Source organism: Macrotis lagotis, chromosome 7, assembly GCF_037893015.1.
Source record: "Macrotis lagotis isolate mMagLag1 chromosome 7, bilby.v1.9.chrom.fasta, whole genome shotgun sequence".
NCBI lineage: Eukaryota > Metazoa > Chordata > Mammalia > Peramelemorphia > Peramelidae > Macrotis > Macrotis lagotis.
In genome coordinates, this window is record NC_133664.1 from 12370257 (window position 1) to 12395924 (window position 25668).

General features: G+C 38.1%; 1 long non-coding RNA gene across 1 annotated transcript; it reads right to left on the reverse strand.

Annotated features, from left to right (window-relative positions):
* Window positions 1-1158: 1158 nt before the first annotated feature.
* Window positions 1159-20119, reverse strand: LOC141494353 (uncharacterized). The gene is made up of 3 exons (XR_012470414.1): window positions 15599-20119; window positions 14706-14994; window positions 1159-1184 (listed from the first exon to the last, which is right to left on the reverse strand). It is a non-coding gene; the product is annotated as an uncharacterized LOC141494353 (long non-coding RNA).
* Between the last annotated feature and the right edge of the window lie 5549 nt (window positions 20120-25668).

Here is a 25668-nt window from a genome sequence, read left to right on the forward strand (position 1 = left end):
AAAAAGGAAACCTACCATTTCTATGACAACCCTTCAATGGGGGAAAAAACCACATCTTTTTGCAAAATCAAACTTGTCATAACATGGGACAGTGGGAAGAACACTGGTCTGGGAACTGGGACCTGGGTTCTGGCTCTCCCCTTGTTTTCTGTGGGTCCATGGGCAAATCACTTTGCCATTCTGGAATTTCATTTCCTCATCTTAAATTGAGGGGGTTATTTGTGATGACCTAGTGTCCTGTACAACTCTGACAATTTTATCTTACCTCCAAATATTACTGTCAAAAAGTTCTGGTCCAGGTCATAAAGGGATTGTTGGAGAGTGCAAGCCCAGTCACCAGGATGAGATGTTTTCTATGCCTCGCCCAAGGGAAATTTGGGGAGTTGGATTGTTTGGGTCCCACTGGAAGGGAAATGTTGGGGATAAGAGGGAATCAGAGGATAGTATGACATGACCTATACTATACTGATGATATAACATTATGTAATATGATATAACAGAGCATAAGGTAGTATATTAGAGGGTAATTTAATGTTACAATATAACATGATACATAATACTATGTAATGTAACATGATATGCAACATAGCACAGATATGATATGATACATGATGTGCTCTATTTGTAGAATGTTCTATGTTTTATAAACCCTTTTTTCATAACAACCTTATGAGGCAGGTAGATATAATAAGTACTATCTTTAGCGTAAATGGAAGTATGCAAAGCACTTTTCATAAATGATCTTATTTTCTCATTTGAACATTCAGGATCATAGACTTCAAGGTAGAAAGGAGAACAGAAGTCATTGAGGCCAAATCCCTTCCTCACTTTCCAGTTGAGGAAACTGAGGTCTGGGAAGGTCTAACTTACTTGCTCGAGGTAACATAGGTAGTAAGTGTCAGAGGCAAGATTCACACCCATGGCCCTGACTGCAAATTGAATGCTCTTCTTCCTCATCAAGGGCATCCGCCCCAACAGCCCTGTGAGGTAGATACACTGGATGTTATTGTCTCTAGATTTGGGAGGTTGTGGACTTACCTATGATCCTTCTTCAAGTATCCCCCATTAAATACAGGACCCTTCCACATGAGGAATGAGGCTCCTGCTGGGACTAGCAGCCAAGGATAGGGCCCTGCATCTGGGGCCGAAGGCTGGTATCTGATCTTTCTCACTATTGCTTTCTTCTAAAGGGAAAACCAGATAAAGCAGAGGGGATGAGATTTGGGATTAGAAGACAAATTCCAACTCTTTCTGGTGACCTCTGGGACTCAATTTCCTCAAACATAAAATAAAGGAATTTGAACTCAATAGTCTCTCAGCTCCATTAAGGTTCAAACACTATGATCTCTTCAAGTGGTAGAACCTCTGCATATGGAGGAGCTTGGAAAACATTCATCATTCATAGTATCCTCTGTCCTGGCATTTCCTGGGGGGGCACTAGAGTTTCAGGGTAAATACTCTTGTGAGCAAACTAGTCAATTGGTCTTAGGGGCCCTAACCAGGACTCTAGTACATGAGACCTCTCTGCTCCAATGACCTTCTTTTTTTGCAAGGCAGTGGGGTTAGGTGACTTGCCCAAGGTCACACAGATATGTAATTATTAAATGTCTGAGGTCATAGTTGAACTCAGATCCTCCTGATTCCAGGGTTGTTGCTCTATTCACTACATCACCTAGGTGCCCCTTGTTTCAAAGTTCTTAACCTGTGCTCCATCAATGTAATTCAAAGGACCTGTGAACTTGGGGAGAAAAAAATACATTTTTATGTCAACAGAATTCATTTCCATTTTTAACTCTGTATTTTATCATATGCATTTAAAAACAAGATTTTGAGGATTCTGTAAGTTCCCCCAGATACCAATGAGGGATTAGATCCTTTCCTTTTCTAAGAGATGAAGCACCCACCTTGCTTTCATCCTGCCATTTTCCCCAGTCCATGTTTCCCTAAAATGCCATCTCCTGAGTCTATTTCTGTGGTAGAGTCATGTTGACTTGACAGCCACAACATGGAACAGAGTGGATATTTTACAAATTTTTTGGTTTATGAAACTGTTAACTTGGTCACTTTGGTCAAATAATCATTATGAGAAAAGATTGAAACTAACCACTTAATCTCATGTAAACCACCACTGCAACAAACGTCATTTCCTTCAATTATCACTTTCTAATAGGTCAGGTATGGCGTCCAAGAGGGAACCACCACCTAAATGTTTTGATCCATAGGACACTGGCCCTGTCCATCTCTGCAGGCTTTGGAAGCTTGGTATAGACGAGGACACAGTCAAGTAGATTTCCTGTGGATAGAGAACTGCCAATTCTTTCCCCCAAATCTGGGGCCATGTTTGCTTCTAATAAGAGCTCTTAATGAAAATTGCTATGTGCACTCCACAGCAAATACTGTTTGGCACAACTCACTCTTGCACTCCCGCTCTTGTTTATATAGTATTTTCATCATTTACCAGGACTCTGTTTTTATCATCAGGAGATTGATAGAAGCAAATGCGGAGCATCAGGGAGAAAGAAAAGGCTTGAAAACAAGAGAGTACTGCCATTTTCACAGTCCCATTGCTTAATTGATACTCGGTGCATTGCTATTCAGTTTAAAACCAATTATCTTGATTTAGCCATACAAAGAAAAACTCCTCTTTCAAGCTCGCTGGAGGGCTAGGAATCATTTTTAAATTACCTTTTAGATGTCATCCTGGAAAAGGGTGATTCCTATTGGAGGATGCTGGATTGAAGGGACAATTTTCAAGAAATAGTCAAATTATCATCAGTAAATTTGAAGAAATGGGATATATTCTTCTTGCATATGTTTCCTTACTTCAAAATATGCTCACTATGGCAGACAGACAATCTACTAATTCTCATCTGCTGCAAAAGTTTTCCAAGTATTTTTAAAACATAATTACCTAAAGAAAAAGCAAATGATAAATGTCTTTGGATAGGGTTAGTGTAGAAAATAGAGGCTATGCCCAGCGAGGGAGTGTGGTAAGGTTCAAAGTGAACTGGTTGTGGGTTCAGATTTCACCTCTGATATTTACTTCCTGTGTCAAATTTAATTAAGTTTCTTGATCTCCCTGACCTTAATTTTCCCATCTGTAAAATTAGTTGGAGTAGATGACCTCTGAGGAGGTCTCTTCCAATTTAAGCCTTTTTGATACTCTGACACTCAAAGGCATTATAATGTTAAAAATCTTTTTATAATTTTACCCTTGTTTCTCCTTTCCGCCTTCCTTTTCCATTCTCTTTCCCTTTTCCTTTGCTTCTTTTCGGTTTTCCTTTCCCTTCCTTCTTTACTTCCTTCCTCTCTTTCTTGTTTTTCTTTCCTTCCTTTGAGCTATAAATCCAACTCCTCCAGTCAGAACCTGGCTTCTTCCTTCCTTTCCAGTCTTCTTATAGCTTACTCCCTTTCATATATTCTATGATCTAGCAACACTTGACCTAGCTGTCCTTTGACCAAAACACTACATCTTCTAACTGGGCATTTTCTCTGGTTGACCTCCATACATGGAATGCTCTCCCTCCTCATTTCTGCTTCCTTCCTTCCTTAGCTTCCTTCAAGCCCCAGCTAAAATTCTATCATCTATAAACAAATGTTTTCCAATCCCTCTTAATTCTAGTTCCTTCTCTCTTAGATTACCTCTAATTTATCATATCTACATTTTATTTGTCCACAATTGCTAGCACATTGTCTCCTCCATTAAAATGTGAATTCTGTGAGAACAGGAACTATTTTTCCTTTGTATCCTCAATACTTTAGAACAGTTCTTAGCACACAAAAAGTATTGACAGATCTTTTTTGTTGCTCGTATGCTTGCTGATGCTGCTGAAATTCTCTGCCTTAACTGACTTTCATTATAAATTATCTATAATTCATTTCCCCTTTCATTCCTTCTTGCTACTTTATGAGATGATATTGCTTATAATCTTCCAACAATCTTCCCTATAACATTTAGAAATTTATTTGCATGGGAAACTGATGTAGTGTTTGGCTGCCATATTTTTCTATTAGCAAGATTATGTATCCACTGTTTGAAGTGAAATCTGGTTTCTTTTAACCTCCTTCTATGTATTAGATGACATTCATAGAAATACTAGTCCAATGTCTGTTCCTTTATCCATTTCTCATTTTTCTATGTCAATAACTTATTTAAATAGTTTATGATGGTAGTATATTGTTTGTAGGTCATTCGTCCTTCTTTTTCCATTTTCACATTTGGTATCGATGCTTTGCCTATACACCAGGAATAGACTGATAAATGACTCCATCAGTAACAAGTTGCTTTATTTTGTATGACATCATTTCCTTTTTTTTGATGTGTCATATCCATATCTTATAACTCCCTTCTAGGAAAAAAATACAAATGAGACAAAGGTAAAAGGATTTTAGATAGTCCACAGACTTTTGGACTCTTTCGTTTCTTGATAGTGAACCACTTTTTCCAACCCATTTTTTGCTCTTGTGGCCATGTCCACTCTTTTACTTAAGCTATCAAGTAATAAAGTACATATTGCCTTTACTTGAAGATTCTTGGAACCAATATGTGAAGTTTTTCCTTTATTTCCCCAACGTGTATCTGGTAATGTCTTCAACTTACATGATGTGCTTTTAGAGGCATCATAGGAGGATCCTTTTTCCCTTCCAAATTGTATCCATTTATCAATGATATTCAATAAATCAATGAAAAAAGGAAAATTATCTTCCTTTCATCCCATCATTAAAAAAATAAAAATAATAAAGTACAAGTATCCCAGAAGTAATAATTTGACTCAAACTGGAATTACTTTACTTCAATGTCCCTCAAAGATCCATGAAAATGCCTCACAAATTTGGGTCTTCCCTCTTGCAGCTATCTTGCATCTCATCCATCCCTACCTATTCTGTTTGACTTATAAATATATTTACCCTTTAGTTTGTCACCCCATATGCTTCAAGTCTTCCTTGGATTCTCTTAATAAATGACAAAATACTTTAAATGTGATCCTATCATGTTGGAAATTTTCCTGCTAGTGTGAATCAGATACTTTCCTTAGGGCTACTTTTTTTTAACTGAAATTTTATTTTATTTTTTCTAATTACATTCATTGGTAATTTTTCAACATTCACACATTTGCAAATTTATGAGTTCTACCCTCCCTTCCCTCTCCCCTTGTTATGATGGTAAACAGTCTGCTAAAAGTTGTACACAAAAATTCATATTTAACATATTTACTTATAATTCATTTTGTGAAAAAGGAATTAGAAATAAAGGGAAAGAAAAACCTTGAGAAAAGAAAAAAAAAGAAATTTTAAACAAGTGAACATAGTTTGCATTCAGACTCTATAGATTTTTTTCCCCCCTCTGGATACTGGTGGCATTGTCTACAGTATTTAGAGAGCATTCATTTATGTTATCTCATTTAATCCTCACAACAACTGAGTGAGGTAAGTGGCAATATCTCATATTTACATTAGAAAACAAGATCAGGGGCAGTTAGGTGGCATAGTGGATAGAGTACCAGTCCTAGAGTCAAAAGGACCCGAGTCCAAATCCAGATTCACTTAATAATTACCTAGCTATGTGACCTTGAGCAAGTCACTAAACTGGATGATCTCACAAAAACCAAAAAGTAAAGGAAGTAAAAAAAAAAAACCAGAGAGGTTTAGAAACCTGTCTGGGGTCACCCAACTGATCAAAATATGAAAAAGAATATGAATCCAAGTCTTCCTGACCTGATCTAATTCATAGAACCTGTCTTCCAGGGTTGTGTAAGGATTGAATGAGATAATAACTTTAAAATACTTACAGTGTTTGGCACATAATAAATGCTACATACATTTTTGTTGTTGTTGTTATTATTATTATTATTATTATTATTATTATTATTATTATATTGCTGGCTCCAAGTCAGAGGTGTACTGATAAATATTTAACAACTGACTCTCCAAAAAAATGTACCTATAACACATTTTTAAGTTAAATCTGCATTACTATTTTCTCCAACACTTATTCAAAGCTAAACAATCAACAAAATAGAAATAAAATTCTGCTTAGGAGCTTTTGCCAATTCCTCAAGTGTAAATGTTCACATTGAAAATTTAACAATTCACTCCCCAAGTCAAAATGAGCTGGTTCCAGCTTAGTCCTGTTCCAAACCGAGGACTCTAGGACATAGCACTTTTTACTGAGAGAAAAGGTAGGTTGTGGTCTACCAGTTAGAATTCAAGAAAGCATGGAGGCCATTATATATGATCATTCTCTTGTTCCCATCAGGCAGCACTGTCAGAATGACATCCTAGAAATGTTTCCCTCTATGGATACTTCCCCTCCATGAGTCTCAAATCATATGGGACATGCTCCTTTCTGATATTCCCCCTTTTTCAGCCTCTTTCCCCTTCCCCCCTCCCAAAATATTGCTCTTCCCCAGGATTATTTCCAGTATTAATGATGTTGCTCCCACTGATGAAGGCTGCTCTTCATAGTGATTAATACATTTCACTTTATTTAAAAAAAAAGTCAGGGCAGCTAGGTGGCACAGTAGATAGAGCACCGGCCCTGGAGTTAGGAGGACCTGAGTTCAAATTTGACGTCAGACACTTAATAATTACCTAGCTGTGTGGCCTTGGGCAAGCCACTTAACCCCATTGCCTTGCAAAAAACCTAAAAAAAAATGTCACAGGGAAGGGGTTAGGGTCAGAGTCACACCATACTGGTTTTCCTTGAGCAAATTTCATCTGATCTGAATCTATCTGGCACTTTTTAAAATAATGTTGCCCCTATTTTCAGAACATCTGTGCCAAACCCACAAGATGACAGTTTAACAACCAAAGTAGTTTTCAGATGAAGTAGAAGGTGCAAGAGTAGACAATTCACCCACAAAAGGCACTTCAAAACCACAGGAGATTGAACTCATCTCTTTTTTTCCCTTGCATTCCAAGACCTATACCGTATTAGTGCTATTTATAGTATGTCTTTTGTCATAATCATTCCCAAAATGTGTAACAATATTATTAACCATATTTTTCAAAAAAAAAAAGAAGGGAATATGATGTGCCTAAGAAAAGAATTAATTTTTTACACAACTACAGACTTAATCCAGGATTTAATCCATGACCAGATGTTGTTCCAATTGGAATGAGAAAAGGAAAGGCTCAGTTCAGAATTTGGACCTTGTAAACCTTCCAAGGTAGAAAACATTTCTCATTTTGAAAATAATTCACTCCTTCCTCCCTAGAGGAGGAGGAGATCAACCAATCTGACAAGCAAATAAACATTTATAAATTCCTACTAAGTGTCAGATGCTGAGTTAGGGAGAGACCTAGTTATTTCTCTCTTGTATTAATACCTAATTATTGAATCAGAACCACGGTTTTCCCTCTTTTCTACTTCCTCATCCAGAAATCTACCAGTGTAAAAAAATCTTTCTTGAAGATTTACACACACACCAAGAACTAATCAGAATGTAAAAGAAATTCTAAGTTTAGGTTAATAGAAAGATTCCTACTTGTTGTGTTTTCAGATCTGGGAAATATTGGTTCTCCCTTTTGTCACAGAGATATGGAAATTGAAGTCTCCTGAACCAAGATTTGGGTATTCCAAGATCTTTGTTATGACATAGCCAAGCTTCTCATGGCAATATACATTCTCTCATTAATTGTCAACATATCAGAGTTGATTGACACCCTCAGAAATACCTACTCTTCCAAGGGCATATAATAATAGTAATAATAATGTTTGTCTTTTATTTTCAAAGAAGACCCTAACCTCAGGGAGATGATGCCATGGTCATACTCAGAATGAGTATCATTCTCAGATCCTCCTAAACTGGTACTCAAACAATACAGGCAATCATTGGGCCCAAACCCAGAGCCTTTTCACCGTGGTAGAAATCCCTGGTGCTTGTCTAACTTTCAAGAACTCAGACTTACCTCCAAACCAAAATGAGAAATTAAAAAACTTAAATGGACTTTAATAAAATGGTCAATTAAGGGGCAGCTAGGTGGCGCAGTGGATAGAGCACCAGTCCTGGAGTCAGGAGGTCCAGAGTTCAAATCTGACCTCAGGCACTTAATAATTGCCTAGCTGTGTGACCTTGGGCAAGCTGCTTAACCCCATTACCATAAATAAATAATTTTTCAAAATGAAAAATATGTATGTATGTATATATATATTTGTGTTGTGTTTATATATTCAAAGTTGTTAGAAAACAATGGATATTGTGTTTATTTTTTGTTTTCAAAAAAGGACTAATGACATCACACTAATGGCATCACACTAATGGCATCTTGACTTGTGGGTGAAGTGGATTTAAGTGAGATAGAGTTGTACCAAGTTGTCAGCCTCACTCTGTTTTCCAGAGTTATCAAAAATCAATGGCAAGTCAAAAATCAAGATGATTGGCGATGGTACAGGAAGCAGTAGATAACTTTGGAACTTCATTATCTGATTAAGGTCTAGTTAAGCCCTCCACAGTGCCTCCTTCAACTTCATGGCTCTTAGAACAATCTATTTTCATCAGCCCATTCCACAAAGGGAAGTTTTCATATGTTTCGGGTACACACACACACACACACACACACACCCCTAACTCATCAACAGGTTTGAGGTCCCTCAGTCACCCTCAACCTGGTTTAGCTCATCTGCCAAGACAGTTTTACTAGGGTGTGGCCACTCCATCAGCTACAATTTCTTGGAGCCTCCACTGAGGGTTGAGGGCAGACACCAAAGGTGAAGAAGCAGCCCTCACACCAGAGGTGCTAGTCCTTCTGTCACACCTTATACATTTGGACTTGAAATCCAGGAAAAACTAGACAACTAACCCTTACTAGCTATGTGATCCTGAGCAAATCACTTGGCCTCATTTTCCTTATCTGCAAAATGGAGGGTTTAGACTCATTGACCTCTGAGATGCTTTCCATTTCTAAAATTATGATCTTATGACCCTCTATGTAAGTGGATCCCAAGTTCTGGTAGATCCCACAAAGCTGGTTTTGAGTTATGGATCCAGCAATGGATGGTCAGTCTACTGTCAAACATCTCCCCTGCCTCATCCTTTGGATGTCCTTACCTAAAGGGAATTCCCTGGAACTAAAAGTATTAGTTACAAATGGTCAGACTCTACTTGGGAAAGGTCATCGCAAGAAGGCTGAAACTTTGAATTCCAACTGGAATCTTATTCAAGGCTGAAACCTTGAATTTTAATTCAATTTAGGTTTTATAAACCTCTCCCTACTTGCTATAATCCTTTCGCTGAATAAATATAATGTTTTATTGTGGAACTAAATATATTGTATCATAGATGTACAACTGGAAGGGACCTAAGAGATCATTTGTTTTAACTACCTTCTATCATTCTACAAATGAGGAAATCAAGACCTAGAAAAATCAAGTAGCTTGGCCAATATGATGCAGACAATGAAATGGCAAAGCAATATTTGAGGCCTGGGTCTTTTGGCACCAAATCTGGTGCTATTTTGACTGTATCACTCACCCTTCCTCACCTGTTGTCTTGCATGATAGTTAACATTGCTATCATCTCCTTTCAAATAGACCCCATTTTCTTATTTTCCCAAAGTTCACAACCCAGTGCTTTGCCCATAGTTGATATTCAATAAGTTTGGGAATGAATGAGTAATGCTAAAACACCATCAGACAAATCTATGTTACCAGGAGTCTGGATTCAGTTAAATGGCAACACTTTAAATTGACTGGGCTTCATAAAAACCAAGTGAATCCAGTTTATAAAGTGCTATTTCTGCATGTGTAAAGAGATTAATCCTTAGCTCTAATTTGAGACTGGGTATATTCAGCAAATTGCCTGTTTAGGTGCCCTGGTTGGATATATATCAGAGACAACCATCTCCTTCCAGTGTATGACCTTCCTCCAAGTTTTGCACCAATTATCAGCCCAAACAACGCCCCAACCCAAAGCCACATTAGAAGAATGATGGTTTCCTGTTCTCCTTCAGCTCAGCAGAAACTCATTGCAGCTTTTAGCTAGTGCAAGGGTCTGTTAACAACCATTGCAAGAAATTCAGTCTTGACACAGAAACACTTCACTAGGTCTTGAGTGGGAAATTAAAGTGGGTGTGATACATCCAACCTGTTTTCCTCTACCTCCATGGATTGCTCAGAGCAACATGAAGTTGTTGGGGGGGGGGGGCGCTGCAAGGTACTATAACGACTCCTAGAAAAGCATCCTCCAGTAACCAACTACCCACCACTGTCTGTTTGTGTACCAGGAAATAAAAAAAAGACATCTAGGTTGTTATAATCAAGGAATCCTCTAAGTCAGATGAAGGGCCTGTCCTGGACATGTTCTTTTTCCAGTACAAGGAAGGTAAACTTGGCTTACTTGCAGCTACAGCAGCTCCTCATGGAAGTACATAATTTCAAAGAAATAAAGAAATAATTTTCTCTACTCCCTCATGAGTTTCAATAACGAAACCCTAATGGGGGGGAGCAAGAATGCTATGATTTATAAGTTGATTTTTAAAAACACTTTCCAGATGAATTATAGCAATCTGCATGAGAATTTTTTTAAATCCCTCCTCCCCATATCGATCATAATTCAATCACTGAAGGAGAAGAAAAGGATTCATGACCAATAGCAAAGAAGTGGCCTGGCTCTTGACTGATTTGTTGACAATCCTCCCCTCAAAGGGAACAAAGAACAGGGTCATGTCATCCCCAAATGCTGACTTCAAACAGAACATTGAGCAGGAAAAACATAGCAGGGAGAAGCAGGAATGAAAAGAAACAAGGATTTGAAGGGCATTTCAGCTCCAACAACTGAGATTATTCACTTTCAACCCAGCAGAAACTGGTTTCAGAATTTAGCTAGTTCAAGGGGTTGTTAACCATTGCAAGTAATTCAGTCTTGACACAGAAACACTTTGCTCATGCTGACATTCAACATGACTGCCATTTTTTAAACTTGTATACAAGGCTGAGGTGGGGCAGGATACTGGATAGAGAGCTAGTTTTGAAGTCAGGAAGGCCTGGGTAAGAATCCTGCCTCTAACCCATGATTCTAGGCACATCATTTCTCCTTTCAGTCCTTCTGGAGAATTTTCTGGGAATAAATGGCAAGCAGATGCCAAACAACACCAAGGCTTCAGTATTATCATGGGGCTTCCCTGTACCACTGAAATCATGGGTCTAGTTTGAAGAAAGCATTCTAGGAGTTGAAGATACAGAGATCAAAAATGAAAGTCTCTTTACCCTCCAAGAGTTTATACTCCAACAGAGGGAGGACAATACTTCTAAGAGTCATAATTTCATCCATGGGAGCAGGCTACAACCCATTCAGAGACTGGTGGAGCATCTCTGTCAGTTGCTTTGGCCTAAAATTGTGTCACATAAGTCTAACATGGGTAGATAAGGTTCCCCAAATTCAGGCTGGGTCAAAGATAACAGTCAAGCAACCTATCACCAAGGTCATCCTCAAAGTCTTTCCAGTTGATAAACATTTGTTAGTTGTGCTACACACCAGATTTCTAAGACCCATCAAACTTTATACTCTATAGGAATGATCTAGAATCTGCTAAATGAAGCCAGGTTCTTGCCTCTCTATGCCACAAGGAGACATCAGAGGAAGATGTCAATAGAGGAAATGTATCATGGCCAGGGGGCTGCAGTGGAAAGTCAAACAGACCTGAACTCAAATCCTCCCTCAGACACCAGCAGTCTGACCCCAGCTAAGTCATTTAACCTCTCTCAGCCTCAGTTTCCTGATCCGTGGAATAAAGATAATAATTACACCCACTTCATAAAGTTATTATGAAAATCAAATAAGTTAAGATAAATAAATATTTCAGCAGACCTTAAAGCCCCAAATAAATGTCAGCTACCAGTGTAGCTCTTAAGTTTGTTCATGGCACTCCATGATAGGGACAAAGTGAAGATTCAGGTAGAAGAATCCAGATCCATTTGGAGAGGAAGAGGAGGAGGGTGGGGGGCTGAGGGGAGGTGTTGCAGAAGAAGGAATCACTGATGCTGAAGGAACAGGAGAAATTCGATGAAGGTGAGGTGAAAGGACATTTCAGCTATGACAGAAGTCTACATAGAAAGCTCCAAAGAGTGCAGAACAAGACCAGGGAACATACTGTATAGCAGGAGTGCCCATGTGGGAAAGGGAGCCCTGTTTAATCTTAGAAAATCAGGAAATAGATCATACAGGGTCTTGAATTCCAGGCTAGGAAGTCTATATTTTACCCTACCACCAATAGGGAGTCATTGATAGTTTTTGAAATGTCTTTCTATCTTCACACTTTCATCTATATCCATGGTGGACACAGGGAGCAAATGAGCCCTACCTATACATAATTTGTCCATTTTATACCTTTATGTGGCAAGTGTTAAAGTTTCATTTTTCTGGGGATCTGGCAGATCAAGATTTGCCCTATCCAGTTGGTAACCAATTGATCAATCAACAAGGATTGATTCCAAACCTAATATTTTCTAGGTATTGTCCTAGTTACTAAGTTTGCAAAGGAAAAAAATCTCTAATCTCAGAGAACTTTGGTTCTCTATCAGGAAAAGCAATACATATATAAGTAAGGCTATATATGGGGGGTGGCTAGGTGACACAGTGGCTAGAACACTAGTCCTGGAGTCAGGAGAACCTGAATTCAAATCCGACCTCAGACACTAAATAATTGCTTAGTTGTGTGTGACCTTGGGCAAGTCACTTAACCCCATTGCCTTGCAAAAACCAAAAAAAAAAAAAAGACAAGTAAGGATATATGTAAGACATCCAAAATGAATGCAACTTGGGGAAAGGAAGAAGAAAAAAAGCATTGATATGGTGGTGCAGTATCCCAGCTAAGTCCTACATTTAGGAGCAATGTTTCGAAAACAATTATGTTTGGTTTTTAAAAAGTGAAATACTCCTGAGTCCTCTATAAAAGGAGGGAGAAATCGTCTCCAATCCATGAGAAGATGCCTAGCTCAGATGTAGTAGAAGAATTCTGGGAATTCTTAACATCATCACTTATCAGATTTAACATGATGTTCCCATCAATATATACTAGTAAATGAATACAGCTCTCTGAGGGATACAAAAACCATAAACTTAGATGTTAATAATGGATCAACCAATCAGCAAGTATTTATTAAGTGCCTTTTGCATGCTAGTTCATCCAAGAATGATATAAAACCTTGACTTCCCCTTCTCTCAGGAGAAACCATGTCCCTAATGGAGATGTTTGGAAAACTGAATAAAGATGGTAAGAGCGAAAGGAAAAACAGAGTAGGTCTCCCCCCCCCCCCCCCCCCCCCCCCCCAGATAATGTTTTACAAAGATTGGTGGCTTTCTGATGCCTTTGTCTGAGAGATTTGGATGCATTTCCTCTTTAGATTGTATCTTGGGAGTATCTCTCTTCCATATACCTTTAGGGCAGCCCCAGTTTAATACATCAGCCTCTTAGAAACCTTTCCACCATGACCCAAGGACCAATTGGAGTTCATTCCTTACACCAATTAGTGTCATGATTCAACACATTAATTTGGGGGAAAACATTTTTCCAAAGTCAGATATCTTGTTTTTTCAGGCCTAATCTCAGTCTTCTGTGGCTGAACCCTAATCTACTTTTGGAGAGCTTTAGGTTTTGAGTTTTTCCTTATAGCTAACTAAAATCACCTCTTCCACAACTTATACTCAAGCTTTCTTATTCTATTCTCTAGGGCTAAGCAGAAAAAGTTTATATGACGGTCCAGTTATAAGGTCCTCCTGAAGTCCTTTCTTCTCCAGGTTGCACATCCTCTGCCTTCAAACAGTATTCCAAATCTTCACTCTCCCCATCCTGCTCACCCTCCTCTGGTGCTCAGAATTAAACTCAACATTCCAGATGTGGTCATGCCAAGGTAGAGTATATAGTGGGATATTACTTTTCTCATTCTTCACACTATACCTCCTTTTAATATAATTGAAGGTAGTTTTCTTTTGAAGATTTGATGGATTCTTTGTTTTATAAAGTTTAAATCCAGCCTCAGAGATACTTACTAGCTGTGTGACCCTGAGTAAGTCACTTTGCCCTGTTGCCTGTTCCCTCATCTGTAAAATGAACTGGAGAAAAGAAATGTCAAACCACTCTAGTATTTCTGCAAAGAAAATCCTAATGGGGTCATGAAGAGTCAGACAGGATTGAAATGACTCAACAACAACAGGAACCATGTCCCACTGTTGACACTGAACTCAGATTCTCCTCAGATTCTCCCTACATTCATGTAGATATAATATGTGTGGGATACAGAGAAGGAAAATATCAGTTCAAATCCCCCCTCAAAGACATACCAACCTTGTGTTCATGGATAAGTTATTCATCCTTCCCTAATCTGTTTCCTTTTCTGTAAAACCCCTAGTTTCCCTTCAGACTCTCGATTAATAATCCACAATCCACCTTGTATTTCATGTTAATGTTTTTAAAAAGTGAACTGCATATCATCTTCTGGCTATCATTTTCTCCCCAAGAGAAGCATGGCAAATTTGGGGGAGAATGATCCCCATGAGGATATGGAGGAATCACTGCTTGTCCCTGAATTTGATAGTCAGTTTGATTAAATATGGAAGGTTTTTGCTTTTCATTGAAATGTCCTCTGTTTTCATACAAAAAGAAAGATCTCAACAGGGTTTCTGAATGATTACTAACTCTCAACATGCCATAAATCACAGGTATATAAATGTAAAGTTACTATTATCCAACTATCGTTTTATAAGTACCTGTAGATAGGTTGAGTTGGTTAATTGATTGATTGTTCAGTGTCCTCGCTCCATCGATCCAGGTCACAAGTCTTCCTTGCTTCCTCGTTCTTTGCTTCTCCACCTTCTGCCCTCTTTTCTGTCCCTTTCATACCATTATTGAATCTCAGGAATGAGAGTCATTTGGCATTTTCCCATTTTGTGAGTTCATAGGATCATAGATTTTAGAGACCTTGAATCTCATCTCTTCTAGTTCTTTCATTTCCCAGATGAGGATAAAAGCATTCAGAGACCTCAAATGTCTTCCTTGCTTGAGGAATAGAATTGAAACAGGAATTGTTTTTATTCCTTGTGGACATGTTTTATAATATAAAGACACATCAATATTGCAATCTTTGTTTACAATTGGACCCAGAAGAACAGTGGATATAAGAAATACATGTCTATATATATAATAAGATGTATGGAAAAAATGTCCCCACTGTTGCAATGCTCTAGCCTTCTAGCCTTGACTGGCAATTTATGGGTATGAGTGTACACATATATTTCAATTCATGAATAAAAGTTTAACAGAGGTATGTTTACATAGAGAGTAAGTGGAAAAATCAGCATTCAAACTCAGATCCTTGAGTTCCTAGTGATCAGAAGATTCAACCTTTGGAAACTTAGCACATTTCTTTTCATCATGTTATCTTTTTATATGTTTACATTTTAACTAGAGGTAAGATCAATGTTTTGCTACAGGGACCATGGTTTAAATTTTTTTATATTCTTCATAACATATAGTCTAGTACCTCTGAGAAAGCAAGTTTCATTCTATTTCTAATGGGAATTGTGCTATTATTATTATTACCATGACCATTTGTATAAAGAATGTAAGGATGTGTTTCTTGTGTAATTAGAAAACTTCTTACCTTACAAGTCAGGCCAAACTTCATGGATGACTTGAGAGAATTTGGAGTCTGGAGAAGATTCAAAGCCAAGGACAAGGATAATTCGGTTGGATTTAATCCTTACATACAGACAAAGGTGGGGATGATTGAGGAAGAAGGCAGAAGATAGGGAGGAACATAGCAGGAGGACCTGCAGAGGTTCTGAGGAGCCTGGAGGGTACATTCTGGTTCTGACTATGGGAGAGCTAGAGACATTGACAAATAGAGGTTCCCTGGGAGAAGTATAAAGAACAGGCTTGTTCAGGTTATAGTTTTACTCATTGACTTCAATAGTGGACCCTGCCAACTCTGATGTCACACACTCCCTGGGTCAACTTGAGCCTCATCTTTAAATGAATGGGTTCAACTGAATAGAACATGAGGGCCTGTCCAACTCTAGGTCTAGGATGCTATAATTTGAATTCAGAGAAACTAGATGATGGCACAATGGATAGAGAGGGCCAGGTCTGGAGTCCGGAAGATCTAAGTTCAAATCTTATTCAAACATGTGTGATCCTGGGCAAGTCACAACAATAACATGAACTGATCCCAAGCAAAGTAGGTAGAACCAGGACATCAACATACAAAATGTAATGCAAAGCAACACAAATTGTCAACTGACCTCAGAATAAATTCAATGTCCAATATTGAATCTAGAGATCAGATAGTCAAGGATACTCAATGGGGCAGGTGAGGAGAGGTTAGGACACTGATTGATGGGATTATCCTATTATTTTGCTATTGCTTAGAAGGGGGGCATCCTAGAGTTTGGGGAAAGGGTATATTTGGAAAGAATCATGACATTAAAAAATAAAGATATGAATAAATTTTAAAATAGAAATGCCCCATTTCCATTAAGATTGAAAAAAAGGTTGTGGTTTTAGAGATATTTTGAGAAGGAAAAAGAAGTGGATTTAACAACAACCCAGATGTGTCAAAGAAAGGATCCTGCTAAGTTGCAATCTGCACTAGGGCTTCCTCTTGGGAGACTGATGGCACTACAATATTACCAATTGAAACAGTATGGTTGATGATCTCAGTCTTTGTCAGATTTACTTAGAGTTAATGATGAGACCTCCTGAAGGGTCCTGTAAAACAGAGAGAAAAGATGCCCCAGGGGTATCCCAAAATAGACCTTACATACATTGATCATGAAGGAGCCTTCTGCAGGGCAGCCTTTCTCCAATCCGCAGGTGAGACTGCAGGAGGGACTATTTTGGAGCCTCAACTGAAATGAAACTTTGATAATGTTAGCAAATTAGAGTCGGGGTAGAGGGAAGTAGGAGAGAAGGAGAGAGAAAAGCTCCCTCATCTCTTCAAGTCATAGCATTTCATGAATGAAAATAAATGCCAAGAGCAAGATAAATATTGGAAAAGTCTGAGAATTATCAGGTAGTCATTCCCTTTGAAGGATTTGGATATTGAGAGTTGGCTGAGGGAAAAAAGCACATGAGAATGTAATGAGACTTTGACATTCAAAACATGGCATCCTGTTCCCCCAGAGGCTAGCAGCCACCTTCTAAAGTTATCTTCCACTTACATTTTTGACATGTTATCTCCCCATTAGAATGTAAGCTCTCTGACAGCAGGACCCAGTTTCATTTTTTTTATATTTCCATAATCCACCCACCACCTGGTAATAGCTAGCAATAATAATAATAATACATGACATTTATACAATTTTTTTAATTTTGTAAAACACTGTACAAATATTATCTTATTTCTTCTTTACAACCCCAGGAGGTTGGTACTATTATTAGCCCCATTTTAAAGATGAAAAAAACAGAGATAAATAGAGTTCAAGTGATTTACCCATAGTCCCACAGCTAGTATCTAAAGCAATATTTGAATTCAATCTTCCTGTCTCCCAGTCCAGGGCTCCATTTACCTAGCTGCTTGATGTGAAATATGCTTACTGATCAATCCTATATATAGAATATATATGTATAGATAGAGATTTGTTTCTTTTCATTGAACTACATTCCTTGAGGAAATTCTAATATGGGTACTTCAGAAAGTACACTGAATTTGAAGTCATAGGCTCTGAGTTCAAATCCCACCTCTGCCATGTTCTGCCTTTGTAACTTTAGTCAAGCCATTTCTTTGGACCTCAGATTGTTTGATTGAACTTAATGGCCTTGAAGGTCCCTTCTAACCCTAAATCTGCTGCAGCTAGACAACAGCTCTGACCTTCATTGGTCTCTGTAGAATCATAGGTGTGGAAGAGACTGACTTTGCGAGTAATCAACACACCACTCCTACCTTGCCCCCATGTTTGAGAAGCTGGTCAGTGCCCTGCCTGCTTTGCCATCCATCCTTCCTTTGAACAATCCTAATTACAAATGAGAGTATGTATTCATCTAGCTGTTTGTAAGTGGGAAAGCAGTTCCATTGCTTAGCCCCCTCCCCATCTGGTTCTTGCAAGACTCTCAGGTCACAGGAAATGTCACATGTGACTCATTTGAGCTTATGATCTTCCAGTGTTTACAGGACCAGGGTCCACAGGCTCAAAACAGACTTGTAATTTGGAAAAGAGAGACAATCCATGACACTCAATTCTTCCATGGACTAACCCTAAAACATAGAAGGATCATAGGTTCTCCAGTCCTAAGGTCAAGCTGAGGAAGAAGCTCTGAGTTAGTTGGCAGAGCTTACGTCTACAGGCACTATCACCCTTACACCCCAGTAAGAGGAGACCCCTACTCCACTCCAGCCTTAGCATCTCCCAATCTGAAGTACTCTGCTCATCACAGGCACCAAAGAATATTAAGAAAAAATGAAATAGGCAAAATAATTTGGAATGACCTGCAAAACCAAGTAAATGTCATCTTACTTGTTGGTTGGTTGTTGTCCTTCATTCTCAGAGAACCAAAATGACATCAATCATCTGAGTCAAAGCACAGTGTGTTCAACTGTGGTCAATCAGACCAATATGAGCTTGGAAAGTTCTACTGAAGGTAGAGCACAAATAATTTCCATGAACATTTGGAGTGAAGATGTCTAAATTTGCCCATTTCCCATTTCTTTTGAACTACTATAATTCTGCTTTTGCTTATAGAGGACAGCATCTTTTTTGATGCAGACATGCCATGCTCCTTGGTCCTATACAAAGCCTTCTTTGGTGAGGGACACCATGTTGGGTACTCCTGTGCCACAGCCTTCTTTGTAGCAGACATTCCATGTTGAGATATGCCAGCGTCTCCCATTTTTCACAATCGATTCCAAAGTCCTTCAGAGAAACCTTGAGAATGTCCTTGTATCACTTCTTCGGATAGCACTTTCCTTCTAAGAGTTCTCTGGATATCCTAAATGGAGCCCACCAATTGTTCTAGGTGAGCCAGACTAGCTGGGGATTCTAAGAACCTCGAATCCTCATATGATGAAGAATCATAGGAAACAGTCCTCATCTGCCCAGAGCATTTTCACAAAATTGTGTTAACTCTCTTAGATTTCTACCTCATTGTTCACTGCCATGGGTCACTTGAAAGTACAATGTATATCATTGATTGAATGCATTGTGGAGGATTATAAATTTAATTATACTATAAATTCCCAATGCCACAAGCTAAAGTGGCAAAGCAAGGATCTTCTTCACTGTTGCAAGTTGAAATTTTATAAGAGAAATGCCAAACAATCTCTGCAGCTTGGCCAATACTCAGTGGTGTCACAAAGGGTAGTATGAACAACATGGTGGGGATAGTGTTTGGGTTTTTTGACTAGATCAAGTGACAAAAATAGTAAGGCTAAATTTGAAGATTTTCCTTTGATATCTCATGTCGGTTTCAGGTTGATGACATGATATAGAAATCACACTTTCTATGTTCTTTGTAGCAAATTGCTTTTGATGTTCTGTATTTGCTTCATGGGGGCAGCTAAGTGTCATTATTATTATTTTAAAATTTGACAGAGTAGAAATAGCACTGAACCTTGGGTTGGTAAGATCTGAGTTCAAATTGGATCTCAGACATTTACCAGTTGTGTGACCCTGGGCAAGTTTCACTTAACCCTATTTACCCCAATTTCTTCATTTGCAAAAGGAATTGGAAAAGGAAATGGCAAAGCACCCTAGTAGCTTTACCAAGAAAACCCCAAATTAGATCATGAAGAGTTAGATATGACTTAACAGCAACAAAACTGGTTTCCTTAGAATTTCTAATTTTTCTTCCTACTTTAAAATTCTGATTAATAATTCACAAAATAAGACCTACTTGTTTTTAATATATTGCAATCATGATGGTTATGAATGCAGTGACCTTAAATTTAAAAATTTTCCCATCTAATGCAAAGGTTGGTGAATGATTGTCATCACTGTGTATATGTGTGACACCTCTCCCCCCATCCTATTGGTTTCTCTAGTTACATAAAAATCTAGATGCTTGTATATAGACTAGAATATTTAAATTTGGCACTTTTCTAGTTTCTATGTTTAAAGTATTATAAACATATTTAAAATATGAACACTGCTATCTTTGTATCAACAATCAAAATGTAAGGTCCACTTGATTTCACATGCTTGAATTATTATCTTAAAATATTTATATATTTAGCATAATTTAAAACATATATATACTTATAATTGATTATTTTAATTTCAAGGAAAATAAAATTATTGTACCTGAGGTTTCAAAAACCAGAGCACTATGAAATGTAAAGAGAATCAATATTCCAAATTTTAAAATAACAATTAAAAAATTAGTATACAAAACAACCCAAATTAGAATTATCTCTTTCAGGAAAATAAATATCATAATCTGGACCTTCTATAAAGAGTCTTCAGAGTTCCAATCTATGATACAAATGTTAGTCATTGTACTTTATTAATACATCCTGTTTCAAAAACAGAATCATTTTCATTTTTCTTGGAATGTATGCTATTGGGAAATAATACAGTGCTATTCACCATATTCTAATTTCTAGGTATTTGCTATTGAATGATGTATAAATATTTCTTTCTGAAAATGAAGCTTTGAATATTTGTGATGAATATCCCAGGACCCTAGTATCTACTTATTTTGTGAACATGTAAGTAACCTGAGTCTTTCATTCCTGGAGAGCTCCAGAAAAGAGATGAAACCTGTCCCATCCAGGTAATTTCATGGGCACAAACAGTTCCCAGAAACTGGCTGCTCCTAACCACATAGGAGGTCAATGAAGCATATCTACATCTACTCTAGCATTTGTTTTTCCCAGAAGCAGATCCATGGCATTTCCCATAAGCATGCCTCCATGTTAGGTGATCTGAGTACCCATTACATAAATAATGCCCTGGATGGTCTTCTGATTGAAAGTCCAAAGAAAGGAAATTACCTTTTCCTTTTCTGCAATGTGAAAGATTTTCTTCTTGGAAAGAAAAGTAAATTCAAGAAAAACAAAATTATTTCCAGTATCCACAAGACCTAAGTATCTTATACAGTACTCTCAAGAACCATTCTGAATTCATTTAGAACACAGTCCCTTCCTCTAGATATAACATCATAGACACACCTGGATTCTGGAAGAGAGATAAGCAGGACCATAGGATCTTATGCTAAGCACTTCAAGAAATTAGGAACCAACTATCTGATCAATTCAATTCAATTTTTAGCATCACCAAAGTGAATGTCAAAGGCAACTCGGAGATTATTTTGGTGACCTGCCACTGCTAAAAGTAACACAAGAATAGTTACTGCCAAAAAACTCCCTGCAGGGCTTAGGTGTACCTGAAAGTGAGTCAGGGTTCTAGTCAGGGTATCTCTGGACTCTGGACTAGAGAGAAATCCAGAAAACCTTTGGTCTCATACTAGTATGGGCCCCAAGACATCAGCTCATTTCCAGGCTTCACTTCTCCCTTCCAGTAACTCCTGCACCTGGGCCTTAAACTTAGAAGCCTTCTGCACATAATCTTATGTGTTCTTAAGATTAGCTAAAGGAATGCTAACTGCATCCTATGCAAAATTTTGTTTGCAAATCTTTTATTTTTAAATAACATTTTATTTTCTCCCCATTACATGTAAAAACAAATTTTTAACATTTAAAAAAATTTTTGAATTCCAAATTCTCCTCTTCCCTCCCTTTCCTTTCCTTTCCCTCATTAGGTAAGCAATCTAACCTAGGTTATACATGTGTAATCATGGAAATATTTCTATATTAGCTAATTTGTGGGAGAAAAGGAAAGAAAGATTGAAAAGAAGAAAGGAAAGGAGAGAAAAAGAGAGTGAAAGAGAAAGAATAAAGGAAAGAGAAAAAAGAGTGTGAGTGAAAGAGAGCAAGAGAGCAAGAGACAGAAAGAGAAAAGATAGAGAAAGAAAAAACAAAATAAAGGGAAAAATAGTGTTTTGATCTGCAGTCAGACTTCATTAGCTGTTTCTCTGGAGGCAAATAGCATTTTTTCTCATGAACCCTTTGGAATTGCCTTGGATCATTGTATTGCCGAGAAGATCCACATCATTCTCAGTTGTTCATCAAACTGTTTCTTCTGGTTCTGCTCACTACATCTGTTCCTATAACTCTTCTCAGGTTTTTCTGAAACCTAAATTCTCCTTGTCATGTCTTGGAGCATGCTAATATTCCATTACAACCACACACAACTTGTCCACTATTCCCCAAATAATGGACATCCCTTCCATTTCTACTTCTTCACCACCACACTAAGTTTTTCAAGCCTTTAAGAAGAATGATATCTAGCCAAAACAACCTAATGTCTTTGACTTACAGCATTGTCAGAGAATTTTGTGAACATCTGAAAAGAGCAATATTAAAACACAGCCAAGAAACAAATATTTACTCCCACTGTGGTAAGGAGGGAGCATTCCTTGGTTTGCTTCTGTCTTATTCCTTCTCTGTATCATATGAAAATATTGCAAGAGAGAGGGCAGCTAGGTGGTATGGTGGATAGAGCAACAGCCCTAGAGTCAGGAGGACCTGAATTCAAATCTGACCTCAGACACTTAATAATTACCTAGCAGTCAATCATCATTAAAGATTTCATTGCTTTTCATAAATTATCCAGGAACTTCTGAGAGGTCATCTCAAGACAACCTTTATGTGTGAGAGACCAGTCTATTCTTTTCTGGTCATTTATCTTTAAAACAAAATACAACATTATCCATCCCCCAAAACCCCCAGGAGCAGCAGCCTGGCATTGAGGAGAGAGCCCCAGGCAAGGAGTAAGGAAGATCTGAGGTCAGGTCTTGCCTCTGGCATGTACTGGCTTCTTCATACTGGGCAGGACCTGGATGGCTCAGAAATCTAGTCATCTCTCTAAGCTGTGTAAGAATGGTGGGTAGAGGGAATTTGTTCACTGGGAAAGTCATTCCACTGAAATCACAGATAGGAACAAAAACCCCCAAATTGTGGATGGTCTGTTTGTCTTAGGACTCCAAATTTAGGAAAGTGAGAGGCTCTTGAGGTTGTCTAGTCCATCCCTTCTTTTGTAGATAAAAAGAGAACGTCCAGAAAGATAAAGTGATTTGTCCAAAGTCACATAGATAGAAAGTGAAGGAAGATTCCAACTCAATCCTCTTGACCAAATCCAGAATTCTTTCCACTATCCCATGCTACCCCAATAACAGCAAACCAAAACTGAAATAGTAATTGTTTTTTCTCATACTAGATGAAATTTGGCCATCCATCTCTTCAAAGATCTTTAAATGATTTTTCCCATGCAATTTTTCATTGTTAATATGCCCTAGCTTGCCCACACCTCCACTGGGCACGTGTATCTCTCCACTGTTGTACATACCAATGCTTCCATCAAAGTCCAGGGCTCTGGAGCAAGTCTCAAGTACAATATTTGGACCTCTGAGGAAAATTCTTGGGTAGATTTGGGCACAAATCACAGTGAACAGGAAGGGGTGGATGGGTTGCTTTCTATCCTCACTGATAATGTCAAAGATTTATAAAAGCATCTGGGCATCCCAAGCTCCTTTAAGACTTACCTCAAGAGGCATCTAGGTGGTGCAGTGGATAGAGTACTGGCCCTGGAGTCAGGAGTATCTGAGTTCAAATCCGGCTCCGAAACTTAATAATTACCTGGCTGTGTGACTTTGGGCAAGCCACTTAACCCCACTGCCTTGCAAAAAAAAAAAAAAAAAAACAACTAAAAAATAAAAAATAAAAAAAGACTCCCCTCAAGTGCTTCCCTAATAAGAGCCAAGTAATAAAGAAAAGATAATAATATCAAGCAACTATATGGCACTTGACATGGGTGAAGTGATACATCTATATGCATATATATATTATATTTAAAATTTCATCTTCACAACAATATTGTGAAGCAGATTATATTATTTCCCCCATTTTATATAGAGGAAACTGAGTCCCAAATAAGCCATCAAGCTGATCTTCTATATATAATCTTTTCTGATCCTCCAGGAGTTAGTGCTCTCCCTCAAAAATTACCTTATATAAAAGTATTGGTATGAGCTGTCCTACCCCTAGGATGTAAGTTTCTTGAAGGCAGAGACAAATTTTTGTTATTCTTGTATGCTTGTAGGCTGATTGACTAAATGAATCAACTCATCTCCATTTGTTCTCTCACCCCTGACCACTAATCTAAAGTCCAGCCTAATTTCCCCATTTTGTACCAAGTAACAGATATCCCTTATTCATCACATTATAGACGATGATCTAAATAGTATTCACATGGAAGATCCAAAGAAAGGAAACTTCCTTTTTTGCTCTACTCTCTGACAGACCTTCCTTCTTCCTTAAGTCAACTAACGAAAGTCATTCTAGGATGGAAAATGTCACTGTACCCTTCCTGTTCTCAGTCCATTTAACTGTTTAGTACTCTTCAGAGTCACTCAGAATTTCTTAATTTAAGGAATCCCTCTGTCTCAAAATAAGTCCATTGGACTAACCTTTTTAAATCTAGTTTGAAGGTTTATATTATCTTCTTTCCATTGTTCTCTCTCTCTCTCTCTCTCTCTCTCTCTCTCTCTCTCACACACACACACACACACACACACACACACACACACACACACACACACACCACACACTCTGCAGGGATTGCCCTAGCTACTCCCCCTCCCAGAATTGTATCCACACCTGCAAACAATAGTTCTTTGTTGGAAGACTGGACCATTTAGGTCAGGGAGCAATAGGTACAGATATACCCACAAATTACATTTAACATATGTAGAATGTTGTATCTAACCTCACTCATTGGGATAATTTGGTATATATCATTTCCCCTTGTAATAGGGTTTCATAAGTCTACGTGGAAAACTCTCCAAGATCATGCTTCATAAAGTGGTGAGCAAAGTTGTCCCACCATTTAAGAATCTCTCTGGGAATATGACAGACCTCGGTTGGTTCTTCTTTTGGAGATTACAATGTAGTACAAAGCCTACCATGTGGGTACTTGCATGGATACCAGCCTCTGGGCCGATGTCACTGAGTCAAGGGCCAGGGTAGAGATACTCTACTATTTCCCTCCATTGTTTACCTGATCAGAACAATGTTCTTTTCTTTGGACTCAACTCTACCTGAAATCTTTGTTAGCTTTGTCATTACCAAGTGTTCTCTTCTCCTTTTGCTTCAGTGAAATTGCTCTATTTAGGGGCAGCTAGGTGGCACAGTGGAGATAGAGCACGGACCCTGGAGTCAGACACTTAATAGTTACCTAATTGTGTGATCTTGGTTCACTTAACCCCATCACCTCGCAAAAACTAAAAAAAATTGCTCTCTTTGTTTTCTTCTGTTCTGACCTTACCTAAATCTCTTTTGCTAAAGCATTTACCTCCTTTTGTCCACTAAATACATATCTTCCCTTTCCCCAGGGTTATACCTGCACTGGGAATTTCTATTCTTTGTCTACAATTTCATCCTTAATGATCTCATCAGCTCTCCTAAAATCACTCATCTTCCTATGGAGAAGACTCCCAAATCTCTTTATCCACTCCTAATATCTCTCCTGAAATCCAATCCATTAGGAATTCCCTACTAAATATCTTCATTAATTTCTCAAGGGCCCTCAAATGGAACATTTCAAAATGGAGCTTATGATAGTTTCCATAATCCATCCTTCCTGCAAAATGTTGGCACCACCAGCTTTCCAGTCTAATGGG